Source organism: Thermobia domestica, chromosome 7 (assembly GCF_964235325.1).
Source record: "Thermobia domestica chromosome 7, izTheDome1.hap1.1, whole genome shotgun sequence".
NCBI classification, from domain to species: Eukaryota; Metazoa; Arthropoda; class Insecta; order Zygentoma; family Lepismatidae; genus Thermobia; species Thermobia domestica.
In genome coordinates this window covers 39,907,057-39,923,956 of record NC_137460.1, presented here as the reverse complement: position 1 = coordinate 39,923,956, position 16,900 = coordinate 39,907,057, and the positions used below count along the sequence as shown (strand labels likewise).

The following is a 16,900-nucleotide window of genomic DNA, read 5'->3' as shown; positions in this document are numbered from 1 at the left end:
GAATCTCTCTCTTTCTATTGCGTAGCACGAACGTTATTCACTAACCTTCCCCTATTCGGTTTTTGGATGCCTGTGCGTCCGTATATCTATGCAGAAGCCTACATGTTCCATGGGAGTCATTTCCAACTCGCTTTTGTGTGACGCAGAAGCGCGGATTTACGAGGGCCGTTCGGAAAGTAATCTTTGATTGGTTAAATAAGAAGCACCAAAGTAAATAATTAGAATAATTTATTATACATATCTCAAAGCTACTTCTGTGTTCAATTTTTCAACATAATTTACATGAACATTCAAACACTTATTATATCTCTGCACTAGCTTAGAAAATTAATCAGCATAGAAATCTCCCGCCTGTGCCTTGAGCTACAATACTTCCTGTAGCCTAACTTCTGTGTCATATAACCAGTGTTGAAAATTTGCGGAAATTCATCGGAAAGCTCCGAGATTGTGAAACGTCGATTTTCACAAACCATCAATTTTCTGAACGAGTTCATCAGTGACCACTGATGACCTGTAACTCCTCTCTTCGTCATGAATGTTTGTTTGTCCACTTTTAAATCAACGAATCCATTCACGAACAACTCCTTCACTCATCACACTTGGTCCATACATGGCACAAAGTTCCCGATGAATAGCTGCTGCCGAATATTGTTTTGCCGTAAGGAAACGTATAACAGCTCGCAAAGCGAGATTTTCTATTGCAGCACACGTTTTGATACGCTACAAAAATGGAACTAGTGATCAGGCAACCTTCACTCTACCACGGCTGGAAGCAGACTGATCTACCGCGCACGTCTGTGCAAAGATAGTAGTGCTGCCCCCACTACTTTACGCACAGTGACCAATAGGAAGTTACTTTCCGAACGCGCCTCGTACCTTAGAAGAACAGAGAGAAACACATGAGGAAAGAAGGGAGGAAATGACGTAATAGAACATGTATTGGCAGCGAATGAGCAGTCATGGATTCATGAATAGCGTGCTTGTAAAACTGGCGACGTTCTTGTTTGCCTATCACTACTGTCTCTTACCAACGTCAGGTTACCTGCTGATTCCTTCCCTTTATACTGAAGAGCCAAGAAGTAAACTATGACGTCACAGAGCATTAAGTTGGAAATTACTACTCCATAGTTCAGAAAATTTTAAACTTAAGATATTTTTATGATTCCTTGAAATGCGTTTAATTTTTTTTCCATACAACACTCCAAAGTATGGATAGTTCACTGCGCGATTGGTCATTAAAATTTGTTCTTTTCTCAAAAGTGCTGTAATCTTCCCGGTCATATTTGGTAAGCAAACATATTATCAACATTTCATTATGGTATAATTCCTTTCTTTAGAAAAGTCCTAATAGTAGTTCAATTCTGAAACGAGTTTCTGCTGTCATCTTTCTTTAAAAAAAAGAAAGAAAAAGAAAAGAAAAGATGATCATGTAACACCACATAATTCATTTTTCTTGGAAAACTCCAGAAAGAGTATTGCTGATGGGATTAGATTCGTATGAATGAGAATACTATAAGGTGTTGTTTATCACTTTTAGAAAAATCAAAATCCACTAGTTTCGTACAGGGAAAAATTACGACTGTATCCAACAGTTATTAATATTTTGTTCAATTTTCAGAAGTAAATAAGAATATTTAATAAATTACTGTACAACATGGCATGATTATTGGTTGAATTTAAAAGAAGTATGAGCGCAAAATTAGTGTAGTGACCCATATTATCGTCGTCGATATGGCAAAGGGTCGTAAGTGCCAAATTCTGAATATTTGAGATATTTTGCCTAATGACTTATAATATGTTAATCTTTTATCTTACAAACAGGGGTAACTCTATTTCTATTAGAGGGGCCGTGGTGGCTTACTGGTAAAGCATTCACCTCTGATGCGCGGGGTCGCTAGTTCGATCCCAGCTTGCTCCAAGTGGATTTGTGGTGGACAAACATCGTGTGCATGGGTTTTCTCGAAGTTCTCCCGTTTTCTCCCACTTTCTTAATTCCACCATTTCATTACTCATCATCGCCCTCTCCTTTAGCCCACACAGAATAATTGTGGAACGTAAAAGTCAAAATTTTGTTTCATTTTTCTATCTTTATTAGTCTCGTCTGTACAGAAAACGTCACTAGCGTAAGCACACTTTCTGACGTATGTATTGTCTGAAATAGGGCGTAAGGGATAGTGAGTGGTGCATAGGCCTGTTTGTCAGATTAGAAATGTTTAATGTTATATGCCTGTAACGTAAAGTCCGTTTTAGCAAAATATTCTATTGTTGTCAATATAATATTGTCTGCTTTGTCGGTAACTTTAGTCAAAAACTACAATGCATGGGCGATGAGAATGAATGAAGGGTGAGGGGTGGGAATTATTCATTACACTTTCAAGTTAAAAGTATATCCTAAGTAGAGAAGAGGTTCAGATACTTTCCATAAACGTATTCTTTCCGTGCAAAGAACGGGAATTTAAGTTAGTTTTCCTATAAATGATCATCATCACCATCATCAGTATTCTGCCCTTATTGGCAGGTCACTTGCCGCGGCTGAGAAGCTTCCATGTTCCACTGCTTTCTGCTAACCCCTTTGTCTTCACGTACATTTTTTCTGTTTTGATACTATCCATCAATTGTAGTCTCCTTCGCCCCTCCTTCTCTTTCCTGTCACCATACCCTCTAGCACGTCCCTCGTGATACAATTTCTTCTTAGGCAATGTCCCAACCAGTTTCTCTTCGTCTTCTCAATAATGTCTGAAATTGTCCTTTTCTTTCTTACCATTTCTAACACCCTCTCATTCGTTTTCCGCTCGACCCAACTAATTTTTTTCATTCTTCTCCACACCCACATTTCGAAAGCTTCCAGTCGTTTCATTCGACTTTTAAAATTGAATTCTATCGTCTTTGATACTAATATTTTTTTCCTTAACGGTATTGAGTCTGTACGCAGTCTATGTTGCAAACTCATTTTGAGCAAGCAAAAGACATTTTAATAGCATATGCTGAGTATGATTAATCCGTCCATAAATTATGAAGCTAAATCAAAAATGAAGAGAAAGAGTTTGAGTGAATGTAAAGAAAAAATCAATAAGAATCACGTAATTAAAATTCCAGTTTATTTGAGACAGAAACATAATTCTCCACATAAATCAATGGGGTGGAAAAGAAATATTGCGTAGGTACTCCACACCTTTAAGAATTAGGGAAACGAAAAGAATTTGTATAATATCCTTGCGAAGTAGCTTCTTTCAGGTTTTTTGCAACCATTGATTGTAAATTTTCCAAATGTTGTTAGTCTAATGCGCATTTAACATTAACTGGACTGTGAATAAAGTTTATCTTAATGTGGAAACAATTTCGAGAGCTAATTCCGTTTATAAAATCGATACCTAGCAATCTGTATGCAAATGGAATTTGTTTACCTTAGAAGAAAAGGAAAGAAAAAAAGAAAAAAGAACTTCGTCGTATCCGTTTCATTCGACTTGTAAATTAAGCTGCAGAGACTTAATGTGGTTCTGGATTCCATCTAATTCGTTAATTCGCTCCCCTAAAGATAAGAAACACATTGTTAATTTCAATCCTGTAAATTATGCTAATTACTTTTAGTTATCTTTGAGTGTTTGGTTAGCGAGAACATTATTATTATTATTATTATTATTATTATTATTACGGATGTAGTATGCATGTCACTCAGTATTAGGAGTATGTGTGACTTAGGCAGGCGCGCACTTAGATTTTTGTTGGAGGGGTCGATGCTATAAGGCACTATGTCTGTCTAATATTGAACGGGTATTATTCTGCACCCGAAGAGACTATGAGTAGTTGTAAAATACTTCCCCTGTATTTTCAGGGAAAAAAATCAGCATGCTCCAAGAGCATTGCCAGAACGAACTTAGTTTACTCATTAAACAAATCTTGTAATATAGCTATCCATTTATAATTTCCTTCAGAACTAAATTTTTTCCACATATTTTGTTTACGAGTTATGTTAAAACATTCTACTCTATGTTGTTGTACGAAGACACATGCTCAAAATGGAGGGCTCAGAATTGAAAAATTCGCAAAATATCGTCTCTCTATGACTTACGGTTTCCGAGATATCGCTCCTTAAATCTCCCGAAATCCGAAGTTTATTGGCCAATTCTGGGGAACGGTGGCCAGTTGGCCAGTGTCCACCGGTTACTACTTGGTTCCAAAATGTTTACGATCCTGGTAGGTATTGATCAACACCAATATCATCTCTCTATGACTTACGATTCTCGAGATATGGCTCCTTAAAGCTCCCGAAATCGGAACTATTTTTCGGCCAATTTCTTGGGAACGGTAAGAGTGACGCGAAAAATTTCTTACCCCCTTTTTTAAAGATAGTTTTTGATGCTCTATAGAATGGAGGGGTCCAAATTGAAAAATCCACAAATAAGAGACACACACATACAGACATAGAGAATTCAGTAACAAACTTAAGTTCATTGAAAATGATAAAACTAGATTGTTTTTATAAGAGAAAGAATACAGTTAAAGTGTAAGATCAAATTTTCATGCAACATCAATCATTGCCCTGTTAAACAAGATTGAGAAAGTGTACAAATGTATGTTGAATTCGGAAGTTTTTTGGGAGGTTGGACCCGGTGAACCGCCCGCAGGTGTGCCTCTGCCGTTAGAAGAACAATAAATACAATTTGCTACTTAAAGCTCTCCCGATGGCTTAAGGTTAGCATACATGCGTTTGGCGCGCAAACCTGGATTCTATTCCCCGCGGGAGCTCATGTGGTTCGGATCCTGTAGCAGAATAAAAGCTTATCAAGTGTTATTAACAACGAACAACATATTTTTAGAACCAAAAAAAAAAAAAAATTGTTTTCGATTTTTCAAAAACGAGCCATGAGAATTTTGTCTTAGACTTCAGTTTTTATGCTCGATTGATATATATGCAAGGGCGCCCATGTTGTGGTTTCCAAGAGGGGGCAGGTATAAGCGACATTTCAAATATAGTCTCAAATTTCACGGTAACTATTCTTAAAAAAAAAAAAACTATTGGGTTTTTGATCTTCCGAAGCACAATTTTCTCTAAGGGAAAAGCAAGACCCCCATCTTGCCCCCCCCCCCTGATGGGCGCTCTTGTTATATATGTCTTATCTTTGGATGATATTATAGTGTAATAAAAAATTAACTAATCTTTTTCTTGTCATAAAAAAGATTGATGAGAATATACTAAATATCAGTGTACTCTTTCAACTCTTTAGCACACACGTTCTTCTGGAAATTAAAATGCGTTCAGGCAGGACTCTTTTAATGATTTTTCAGGGGGGAAAAAATACAGAGTGTATTATTATATTTTACAATCATTTACTTGAAACATTAAGAATATTCCTGTAATGTTTCCAGGAAGATAAGTAATAAAGACGGCTATGAAATATGTTCCTGTGTATGACGAAATCGTATTCAACATGCCTATGTACTAACGTTTGTGTTAGTATTGGGAAATGGAACGAAGCGATGTGAAACGGAAAATTTCGTTAAGTCTGACTTTTGCTCATTTATAAATATACGGAACTTTTCCGTAAGTGCGAGCCAATTGGGTTAATATAGGGATCAAAATAAGCAACAAAGTTTTACTAGCACAAGAGAAAAGCTACTAGCTCGCATCCCACAAGATAAATTATTTATTTACCTTCGGTATTTTAATAGTAATATTAAAAACTCACCCGCACTGATGGACCGCTCGTCCCGGGCGAGTGTGCGAGTGGTTATTTGCATCTCTGGGTAATAGATGGCGTAATTATCGTCCATAATCAAATTTAAGGTTTGGAAAAAATAGTTTTCTTGAATTTTCGAAAACTGCGCATAAGGATTTACACTCAAATAATTTTGTTCTGTTCAATAACATCTATTGATTGATGTATGTCTCACCTTGAAAGAAAAAATCCCTTTTAATAATAATATATTAAAATTATTATTATAAATTTTAAATTATATCATGTAGTACAACCTGTGATACGCGAGCCGCTGTTGGTAGTACGTACGACGTAGTTTTTTTTTTTAAATTAATATGCTTTGGTGGTACGCCGGTGTAAAAGATTGACAACCCCTGATTTAGTTTGTTATTGTTATAACAGATTAGGGTCGCGGTGGCTCAGTAGTAGAGCGTTCACCTCTCGTACATGGGGTCCTGGGTTTGTCGCGCCAAGTGAACTTCGTGGCGGAGAAACACCGTGTGCGTGAATTTTCTTGGAGTTCTCCCGTTTCTTTCCACTTTATTCATTCCACTATTTCATTCATTTCTCATCATCGTCGTCTCCTTTAGCCTAGCCGGCATAACCATGGGACGTAAATCTCAGATTTCATTTCATTTAATTTCATTTTTATAACATTATGTTACTGTCTTGAGATAGAAACTCTTACGATGATAATATAATATTCATTGAAAAATTAATTGGCAGCGAAACCAAGTCATTTTATTCTTTTTTAAAAATGTTATTCCGAATTTCAGTTCATAAAACACACCTATTTTGTGTAAAAGATAACAAATTCAGTATTACTTGAAGGTTTAGAGTGTAGATTTCACTAAATGAAATTCATCTGTAGCTAACTGTAAATGTTAACGGAGAATGTGTTACGTATAGTATATTTGTGTATCGTATCCTGCTTAAATTTTTCTATTTCCGTGCACTTGGTGTATTACTTTGTCACTTTTATATATATATATATATATATATATATATATATATATATATATATTTGTCTTGTCTTCTACTGGCTGTTTTTAGCACTAAAATTTCCAGTGAAGACTAGGTTGTCAAATGGTGAAATAACGTGTAAAGTTCTGTAACTTAGAAATGAGGGCGGTTTCAGCTTTTCCTTACATAGATTCTACCTTGTTTCGGTGATTAGAATCATCTGTCAAAAGTCAACAAAATTTCGAAACATCTTGACATCTTCAATATAATAGGTACGTTCAATATATGTTTCTCTAAGCTGTAATATATATATATATATATATATTTGGTCTAGGAATTAATTGGTACGCACACATTGAAGCTGTAGTACAAACACAAAATACATAAATACCTTAAGAAAAATATTGTCCATCGCTAGCCACCACTTTCGCCCATCTGTCAGGCAATGTACGGATTCCGTGGCGAAAGAAGTCCTCATCCTTGGAAGCGATCCAGTCAGAGACCCATGTTTCGATATCTTCTGAAGAAGTAAACCGCTGTCCAATCAAATCGTTGTTCATGCAATCGAACAAGTAGTAGTCCGAAGGAGCAACGTCTGGTGAATACGGCGGGTGGGGTAAAACTTCTCATCCGACATTTTCTAAATAGGTTTTGACCGGTTTTGCGACATGTGGGCGAGCGTTATCATGTTGAACAATAAGTTTATCATGTCTGTTCTCCCATTCTGGTCGTGTTCTGGCCAGAGCTTGCTTCAAACGCATTAATTGTCGTCGATAACGTTCTCCATTCATAGTTTCACCCGGTTGCAGCAGCTCATAGTACACCACACCTTTCATATCCCACCATATGCACAGCATAACCTTTGCACAGTGAATATCTCGTTTTGGTTGTGATGGACCTGGTTCACCTGGTTTCACCCAGGCCTTTTTTCGTTTAGGGTTCTCGTAATGGATCCACTTCTCATCACCCGTAATAATTCGATGCAGAAACCCCTTTCTGCTCTGTCGTTGAAGCAGCAATTCGCAAATGGTTTTTCGTCTTTCAACGTCTCTGTCTTTCAATTCATGTGGAACCCAATGTGACATCTTTTGAATCATTCCTATGGCTTTCAAGCGTTTGGAGACTTGTTTGATCAACGCCTAATGCTGCTGCAAGTTGTTCCTGCGTTTGACACGAATCCTGCACGAGCAATGCTGTCAATTCTTCGTCTTGAAATTTTTTTGGCTGTCCAGCTCGCTATTGGTCTGCCAAGCCGAAATCACCACTTCTAAACCGTGCAAACCACTTCTGACACGTTCGCTTAGCTAGAGCATGGTCACCATACACTTCCACCAAAATACGATGACTTTCAGTCGCACTTTTCTGCATGTTAAAGTAATGCAGCAGGACACCCCGCAAAAACACTTTATCAGGCACAAATTGCGCCATGCTCACTTAACTACAAACTGGTGTTGTTGACGCTTTAATCCACTGCCCTATACTACGAACGATACGCGATGATAGGGGTTTGCAACACATGTGTGGATACACGGAACTGTGGGACGCTCCGTTCGTTGCGCCATCTCTTGTCCACCCGCACGAATTAATTCCTAGACCAAATATATATATATATATATATATATATATATATATATATATATATATATATATATGTGTGTGTGTGTGTGTGTTTGTGTGTGTATGTATGTATGTATGTAGGTGGGTCCTTTTTTCACTTCCGTACATAATTCCCATTGAAATTTAAACATTTGTCCCACTGTTGCATCAATTTGTCCAAACTCTTTGCAAAAATAAATAAATAAATAAATAAATAAAATAAAAAATCAGGGCTCTGGGTATTTAGACTAGAACATAGGCAGGATGGATGAATTTGTTCAAGAAAACCGTCGAATAAAGGTACGCGAAGTTGGAGGAAAGTTGAACATTTCTGTTGAAACAATCCATCACATCATTCACAAGAAATGGCAATTCCGTAAAGTATATGCACGGTGGGTTCCTCATCAACTGAGTAGCGATAATCGACAGATGAGAATGGGTTGCAGCCTTGAAGGTTTAGTGCAGCTTTAGTAGGATAACAGCAAGATGGTAATGCATTCTTCATGCGCTTTTGACAGGCGATGACACATTTGTCCATCATTATACACCCGATGGAAGATAAACGTTTCGGAACAGTGAGGACAGTGCTAAATAGCCAGTGCCCTATTTTTCTTTTCAAAGGGTTTGAACAAATTGGTGCAACGGTGGGACAAATGCCTGAATCTCAATGGGGATTATGTGGAGAAGTGAGGAAGGACCCACTTACACATGTAGCCTATATATAGTTTACAAGTATTTTAAAATATATATATATATATATATATATTTTTACCCTTAGGGAAACTTATATATTGAACAATCCACGTACTATAGCAAAGTACCTGGCAATATAAGTTCGATTTTAAAGCTTTTTCGTTCATTACTAATGAATTTGTGTTTTAAAAGGCTTCAAACGCTAATTAATTAGTTTCCTTGGCTTGTATAGCTAGTTTCCGATGTTAGTAGCTCGTATAATAGAATTTTTTTTTATTAGTTTTGGGTGGTTTTTGCAACGATAATCGTGCGTTTTTTGGTTATATATGTCAAATCAGTTGAGTTCGTTCCTCTAGTCGCTGCTTAACTTAGATTTTGGGGGAAATGTTATTATAACAACATTAATTTTTATGGATGGCAACACTGAAAATTCTTCAGGTTCATATTTTCTGTTGTAGAATAACATTATTTATGATTGCGGTAAGTTGCATTTCATTATCTCGTTTTACTTATAAAAAACAAACAAAAGAAAAATGGTAAATTTTGTATTATTTTTAGTACGTCAGGTTCTTAAGAAGGCAATATAACTGAACGATGTTCTAAAAGTCCTTTAATCGTTTAAGTGCAAGATTGTGAGTTACAAAGGAACAAAATGAGTGTGTGAAGTATATCTTACTGTTAGTTTTACAGATGAATTTTCCAAACTTAACTTTTTTTCCATGTGTGTAGAAGAAATGAAATTTCAATATATATATATATATATTCTGAAACCTATATCATTTCACAGAATTATTCGCTATTCTTGCTATTCCATATGATGCTCCTGAATTTCTGTGTAATATATTCTTTCGTAAGTTTTCAACTTCGATTATATTTCAGGCTGCTTCTGTCAATACTGCTTTCGATTGTCCCAAATTTTCAACCTACAAGCTATACAAATCAGGAGTCATGATTCAAGTGTGTGGGGAGGGGGCGGTCGGAATTTTAGGTGAGGGAATAGTTGAAATCTCTAAACCGCTCAGGAACTTTAAATAATAGTATAAAAATTATATAATTTATACTACAACAACACTGTATCCGGGAAATAGGATTGATAGATTAACTTATATTCATGTGTTTTATCAGCAGCGAAGGCTATGTAGATCGAAGAAATATAGTTTAAAGTGGTATCTAAATAACTGTAGTGCGTTCGATTCTCTCTCTTACTGGGAATCGAACACAGGACTCATGCAGCAAAGACACTAGACAAGAGAGGAGTATAAGAGGTAGAACCATTGAGTATAAAAGTGGTCCTGATTTTGGGGTGAGGCATATTTGTAGATGAGGTTCCTCGTGGACGACGAAGGTGGATTGACATCTTTCATAACAAAGCAAGCACCTGGATGGTCGTCGTTATCTTTGTGTAGCGCCATTAATGCAACTAGAATGAAAACAGTCTTTTGTTAGTTGGTATAACAAGATCTGTGAATAGAGAAATATGTAAACGTCGTGAGGAAAGCATATGGCGTTATGCATCTTTGTTAGAGGCACATTCTAAATGTTTTAATGTATTAGAGAGATCGTGTCAGAGAGTAGAAAGGTATGTATAACATCAGAATAAGTATATCGTTGAATTAACATGAACAATGAAGGAAAAACCTAATTTTTTCACACCAATGTAATTGATAATTTGACCAATTTAAGCTCCTTCGTCGCTAAGGCGTTAGCGTACGCGCCTTTGGCGCCGGAGACTCGGGTTTGATTCCCGGCGGGAGCTCATGTGGCCCGGATTCCACGTTAATCAGTAGGTCCTGTCTCATATAGCGTCGCTGCCGAAAGGGACGTTAAACTCAGAATCAACTGGGTAATTTATTTTGTACATCAATGCAGCAGTTTAGGTTGTGTTAAGTGTAAGGCCCATAATTTAAATAAATTTTGTTTTATTGATCAAGTGAGTTCGTCTAACTCTCCTTGGCAAATAGGTTGGAATTTGCGTTGTGATACAGTACCCATTTACAGACCTATTCTTAAACCCTTGAGTTGCATATATTATATCTCGAATTGTGTCAGTAATAATTTTAGGTGAAGGTGAAGCTTGATTTTCCTTGTTTAATGTGGTCCATACTTCTTAGATGGACCTAATATGTAATATAATGAAGTTGGTAAGAGAAGGTACTATTTGTGTATGTAATGAAAGTCACAATCACAACCTATGGTTGATGTGATGGCTCGACGCTTCTTCTGTTATACGATGAGACTTATCGATAGATAATGGGTGGAGACAGTAATTGTGCTTCCAAGGGTGCCACTATTCTCTCCATCACAGGAGAGCTTTATTGGGTAATTTTTCAACCGCAGAAGGAGCGGAAAAATGCCATTTTTCTGTTCTCTTGTCGGGAGAGAAGAGGATCAAAAAATATGAGTTCGCTTCCAGGATAAATGGGCCTGCCGTGATGATGATGCATTAAAAGGTGGAAGAATTCAATGAGATATGCTATCTCCCATTTTCCCTCCTATATCCCCGTGTGGTCAGTCAGAGTACTACTTTTAACGCTATCTTTTAACGCTAATGTTGCTCCCTACGCAAGCTCGAAAAAGACCTGTTTAGAATTTTCTTGATGGCTGGAATTTAGTTCACTCTTATAGTCTCTTAGCGAAGAGTTTAGACGGTAATGCTAAACGCGATTCATTCTGGTCTTTGTTGTTTATAGCATGCAGTGATGTCAGTGGAGAGAAAAGTCCACTAAAGTTTGGTGATTGTTAAACCTTGTGTCACGGAACAGTGATCCTTTCTTGAACAAAATTATGTGATACAATAAAAATAATTACTGATCTATAAATGTAACCGATGTTTTTGTAATTGAATTTTGCTACAAATGTCTTTCATAAGTATTCGTTTATTAATCAGTTTTATTACACTATGAATACTTGGACTCTGTGTTAAAAATAATTAATTGAGAATCTTACAATTTTTTTTAACCCTTTAACACTCCATTTTTCCGATCAAACTGATTTTTTTATTATTATTTGGAGTGGTTTCCGTGTAGGAAACACGGGAATTGTTTTAAAAAAATATTAATGCAAATAATATGGGGTCTATGGGATATTTTATTGTGTTTGCATATAGGGTCTATGCAGAGTTGTGCGTTGACATCTGCAAAGTACACTAAAACCAAATAGAACCTGAAACCAGATAGAACCAATAAAACGCGACGAATGTCAGCATACTTGCACTTTTGCACTCATTACATTTCTAACACAGAAAAAATCAACAGTTCAAAACATGCCCACCTAAACGAGCAAAGAAAGCTCAAAGATGACAAGATGACAACTCCGAGTGCAGCAAGTAAGAAAAAGAGTCCAATGCTGGCTTACTATGACATCTAGTGGGAAACTCAGAACTTCATTAGTAAAAGGGCATCTTAGCTGATACGTAAAGTTGCTTTTCTAAGTCCGAACTAGAAACTAGTATACATGGTGCAATACAATTTCAGAGTAAACTTTGCATATATGAAAAGCTGCGCGCTAAAAGGTCATGAAAAATAAGGTACGAGGTATGATCGAAAAAAAAAGGTTACAAAACCTATTATGGCTTATGAGTGAGACATAGTTGGAAGATCAACACACCTGATGATAGAGAGCACTGTACACTGATCCTCGATGTAATTACAATTTTGTTCTCAATCACAACGGTAGATAAAGTTTTCCATACCATTTGTATAGAAATCCGCGTCAAGTTCTCGTAGTCACCGTGAGGCAGCAGTTTTGACATAATCACATTCCAGATAATGGTGGCCAGTCTTTTTTTTTTTTTTTTTTTTTTTTTTGCTGTGGAAGAGGGAAAAGATAAGTCACTAGGGGCTAGGTCAGGGTTGTAGAAGGAGTGCTCTAGTCATTCCAAGCGTAAACGTCACTGGTTGAGGACTGACAAGTGAGTCTACCGCTGTATCCAGAGTTGTCATTAACATATTGGTCCTTTTTTTTTTTTTTTTTTTTTTTGTTGAAGACACGACACTATTTCCCTGCATGTTGCTCTGAAATTTAGCCCTCCCCATACACCTTATGAATGTCAACAAGTGTTGTATGTTTGTGCACATAGGAACCGCCGCACCACTGACCTCAGTTCTGTTCTTGACCAATTTTTCAAACGAGTCATTTATCCGCTTTTTGGGTATTCATAATCAGAATCCGAAGTCTTCAAACCTTCACCAAGATAGGCATGTTATTAATCTACAAATAAATTTCCGTTATGTTGCAGTGAATAAGATAAATAAAAATGCTTTGTAACTTTTTTTTCCCGATCATCCCTCGTAATTGAACTGTTTATTATTGTAAATTGCCCCTAGGAAAACATAATTTCCCAAGTGTAGTATCTTGTCCAGACCAGAAAGATTATAAAAATGAAAAATGCTTCTGAAATAAGTGAGATTGTTCCTTGTCGTAGGCCTAATGTTACTTGAAGAGCATGTCAATCATTGGTATGTTCCCGCTTGAGGTATAAAACGTATAACTCGAAACAGAGTCTAGCCCGCTGCTTACTTCTCCATTAAACCAATAATTAATTAGTTACTTGAAACCGAGTAGTGGTTCTGTGACTTGATTATTGTTCAGATGAATTTTTAAGTTTACAAAAAAAAAAAAAAAAAAAAAAAAAAAAAAGTTTTTCGTAATCTCTAAAACTATACATAAAGATTTAAGTTACCCTGTTACTTTGTTCAGCTGAGTAAGAATCTATCGATTGGTGAATCTCTTATCTTTAGTCTTTTTTTCTTTTTTTTCGAATAAAATTGCAGAATCTTTAAGCGTGTTATACAGCATGCGTGCATAATATGCTACTTATTAGTATCGAAAGGTAAAATTGCCGTCCTTCTTCTATTTTTGATTTTTTCTATTTTCATTTTAGGTAAGTCTGACTGTATTAATACGAATTTCACCGGGGTTTCGTTTCGTAATATAATCAAGCTGCTGTAAGTAATGTTATTTTATTCCTCATTATGTAAATATTTATGTGTGAATTTAACTAATTGTATATATTACAATGATCAATAAAATGAATAATGTCATGAATGCTAATATGATAATTAGAGACAGGGTGATTGCTTCCTTTTTACTGTTGTTATATTTGTATTGCTAAACCTTGAGAAATGTCAAAAGCAGTGACGTAACTAAGTAGGTGGGGCCCCGGGCGCCGGATTGCGGGAGCGCACAGACTGTTGATTCATTCTACACATATGCACTTCCCGAAATATTTCCTAAAACATTGTGATTTGCAGTAATTATGGTAATACTATATGTCAAACATACTACCTCAGATTATTTAGCAATCAAATACTAATTAGTTGTTTTATGTTGTACTAAAAAATAAATTATGTATTGCAATTTTGAAATCAAGCTTTACCACTTGAAGAAAAAATGTAATAGGAGAATTACTGTGATATACCAATATCAGGTGCAGTCGTGGAACGTTTTGGTTTTGATGGTCGGGGGGAGGGACGCTAAGGCGACTTCTTGCCCCGGGCGACAACTAGCTTAGTTGTGTCACTGGTCAAAAGTATTTATGTCGAAATACAAATGTAAGCATCACAACGTAATGAGTGAGAGAAGAGAAATATAATATTTAATGTAGAACTGCCCAAATGTAAGAAATGAGAAGAAAAAGTTAACTGGTCATTGTAGCAACTGTGGATTATTTGGCCGTAAGTGAAATTTGTCATTTACAGAAAGGTTTCACAAAATTTAGATTACTCACAACTCATGCATTTATTGTAGGCAGTATGCAATAAATACATTAGTCATAAATGTAAGTATAGGCTGGTAACCAAATATTTTACTCAGTGTTCCAATTACTAAGAGGATATCCACTTCTTTAAAGAAACAAAAGTTCATGTGGGGGTCATAATAATTTTCTCCTCAATCCTGTAAAAACCCCTTAATTGGAATACTGACCGCAATTAAAATAACTTTGTAAGAACATGCAACATGATTACGAGGACGTGCCGAAAGTTTTTAGATACTCTTTAAAAATCAATTTATTTACATAAAACATTTTGCAATTTCTCAAAATAGTCCCCACAAGTCAATCAATATTTTTAAAAAATAGTTTTTTTGGAATATCAGAAATTTCACTTGTTTTAAAGGGCGTTCTTTAAGCTTTTCCATGAGTCTTGGGAAGAAGGCAAACTCACATGGAACTAAATCTGAAAAAATAGCTGGATGCGATAGAATAGGAACTCTATTTTCTCTTAAAGACTCCAAAATTTTCGCTGCTGTGTGTGGCCATGCATTGTCGTGATGAAGAAAGTGAGACAGTGGAGACTTATCGATAAGCAATCTCCAAGCTTCAAAGACACTCGGAACGCAATAATAACATATCATTCTACTTTCGATCATTTAACTGTATAGTTGCTGAATAGCGAGACTTAGAGAAAAAGGATGCCACCATAATTTTACCCGCGCTCCGTACTTGTTCAACTTTCGAAGATGGAGTGTCATTTTAAAAACTCCATACTGTCGATTGCTATTTTGTTTCGGGGTTATAGTTATAAATCCATGTTTCGTCACCTGTGACGATGTTATAAACGTCTTGACTTTGTCCTGTGAAAATCTTTTAAGCATATAGTGACACCAGCATGTGGGAGCGAGCGACTGCAACGCTTGGAAAGGCCGAGATAATATTTTATTATGGACTGGGTTGCAGTTCATCCAATCTTTAAGATTGATTGAATTTCGACGTATGTAATATGGCGATTCTCTTTCACAAGCTTTCTTACTATTGCGACATATCTGTAATTGCTAGCATATCTGTAACTGCTATGCTAGAGCGTCCAGAGCGAGGCTTATTTGTCAGGCTTAGTCGGCCACATTTAAATTCCTCAAGCCAAGTAAAAGCTGTTGCGAGTGAAGGGGCAGAGTCCCGGAAAGCTTTTTCTAATCGATACTGGCATTTCTTTTGCGCCAGACCGTACTTAAAGTTGTATAAGATCATTGCACGAAAATTATTCGTGCTCCAATGTTGCCGACTGACAGGCTCAAACTAACCTAACTTCCAGCCCTTTAATTTTCAAACAAACCAACCTGCAGCCTTGCAGTTATACCGTTCACCACTAGAAGGCATACACTTTTAAACGTGATAGAATACGGCAACGCTATTTGAATTTTTTATCTAGAAACTTTCAATATGTCCCTCGTATTAATATACTACACATCTATTGTAGACGATGAAAAGAGTAATTTCGAGTTCATCTTGCAACTGTTCCGTTTTGTGACTCAATAAGTCACTGGCTTCTATGAAGGCATTTTGTCCGGTTCAACTGAGAATAATTCCTGTCCGTTATGGAGATGTTACCAAAATGTTGGATGGGAAAAGAAGACTATTCATGTCAGTGTCTGAGAAGGAAAGGATTCTGTTTCTTAATAAGACATGTGTTTTTGCCGTGAAAAAATAAAGTGATTATGGAGGTGTCCGTTAGGGGAGGTTTCACTCTATTCCACATAATGATGAGTGACACTGTACATACTTCTTAACAAGGATCCTGACATGGCTGTTGAAATTTATAGTGAAAAAATATCAGCTGATAACAATCGACGCACTTAATAACTTGGTAAGTTTTAGTTTCATGATTACAACTATAATTGCCTCCATGGTGCCGTACACTTTTCTTCAAGGTGTGACAAACCCACAGTACACCATTTTTCAATTTGTGTGGTGTTCCTAGGAAGCAGCTTTTCTAAATATATTAATTTATAGTTTATTTTTAAAACCTTCCTCCGCTTTCGATAAAGGGATAGGAAAGGAAGCCTGTTTTGCATGTAAAGAAAGAAAATAGTTGTGTTTCAATATATTAAAACTTTGTTTTATTTGCCATTTCTTGTAGAATAGACCTATATAGCAATAATTTAAACTATTTATCTTAAATAACATATGTTTGTCGACTTTGCGCACGTCCAATATATGCATACCACTAGAGTACTCC

At 36.3% G+C, this 16,900-nt stretch overlaps 1 long non-coding RNA gene across 6 annotated transcripts in view; it reads left to right on the top strand.

Annotated features, from left to right (window-relative positions):
• LOC145690020 (uncharacterized) overlaps positions 1-16,900 on the top strand; it is a 449,583-nt gene that overhangs the window by 265,225 nt on the left and 167,458 nt on the right. The window lies entirely within an intron of this gene.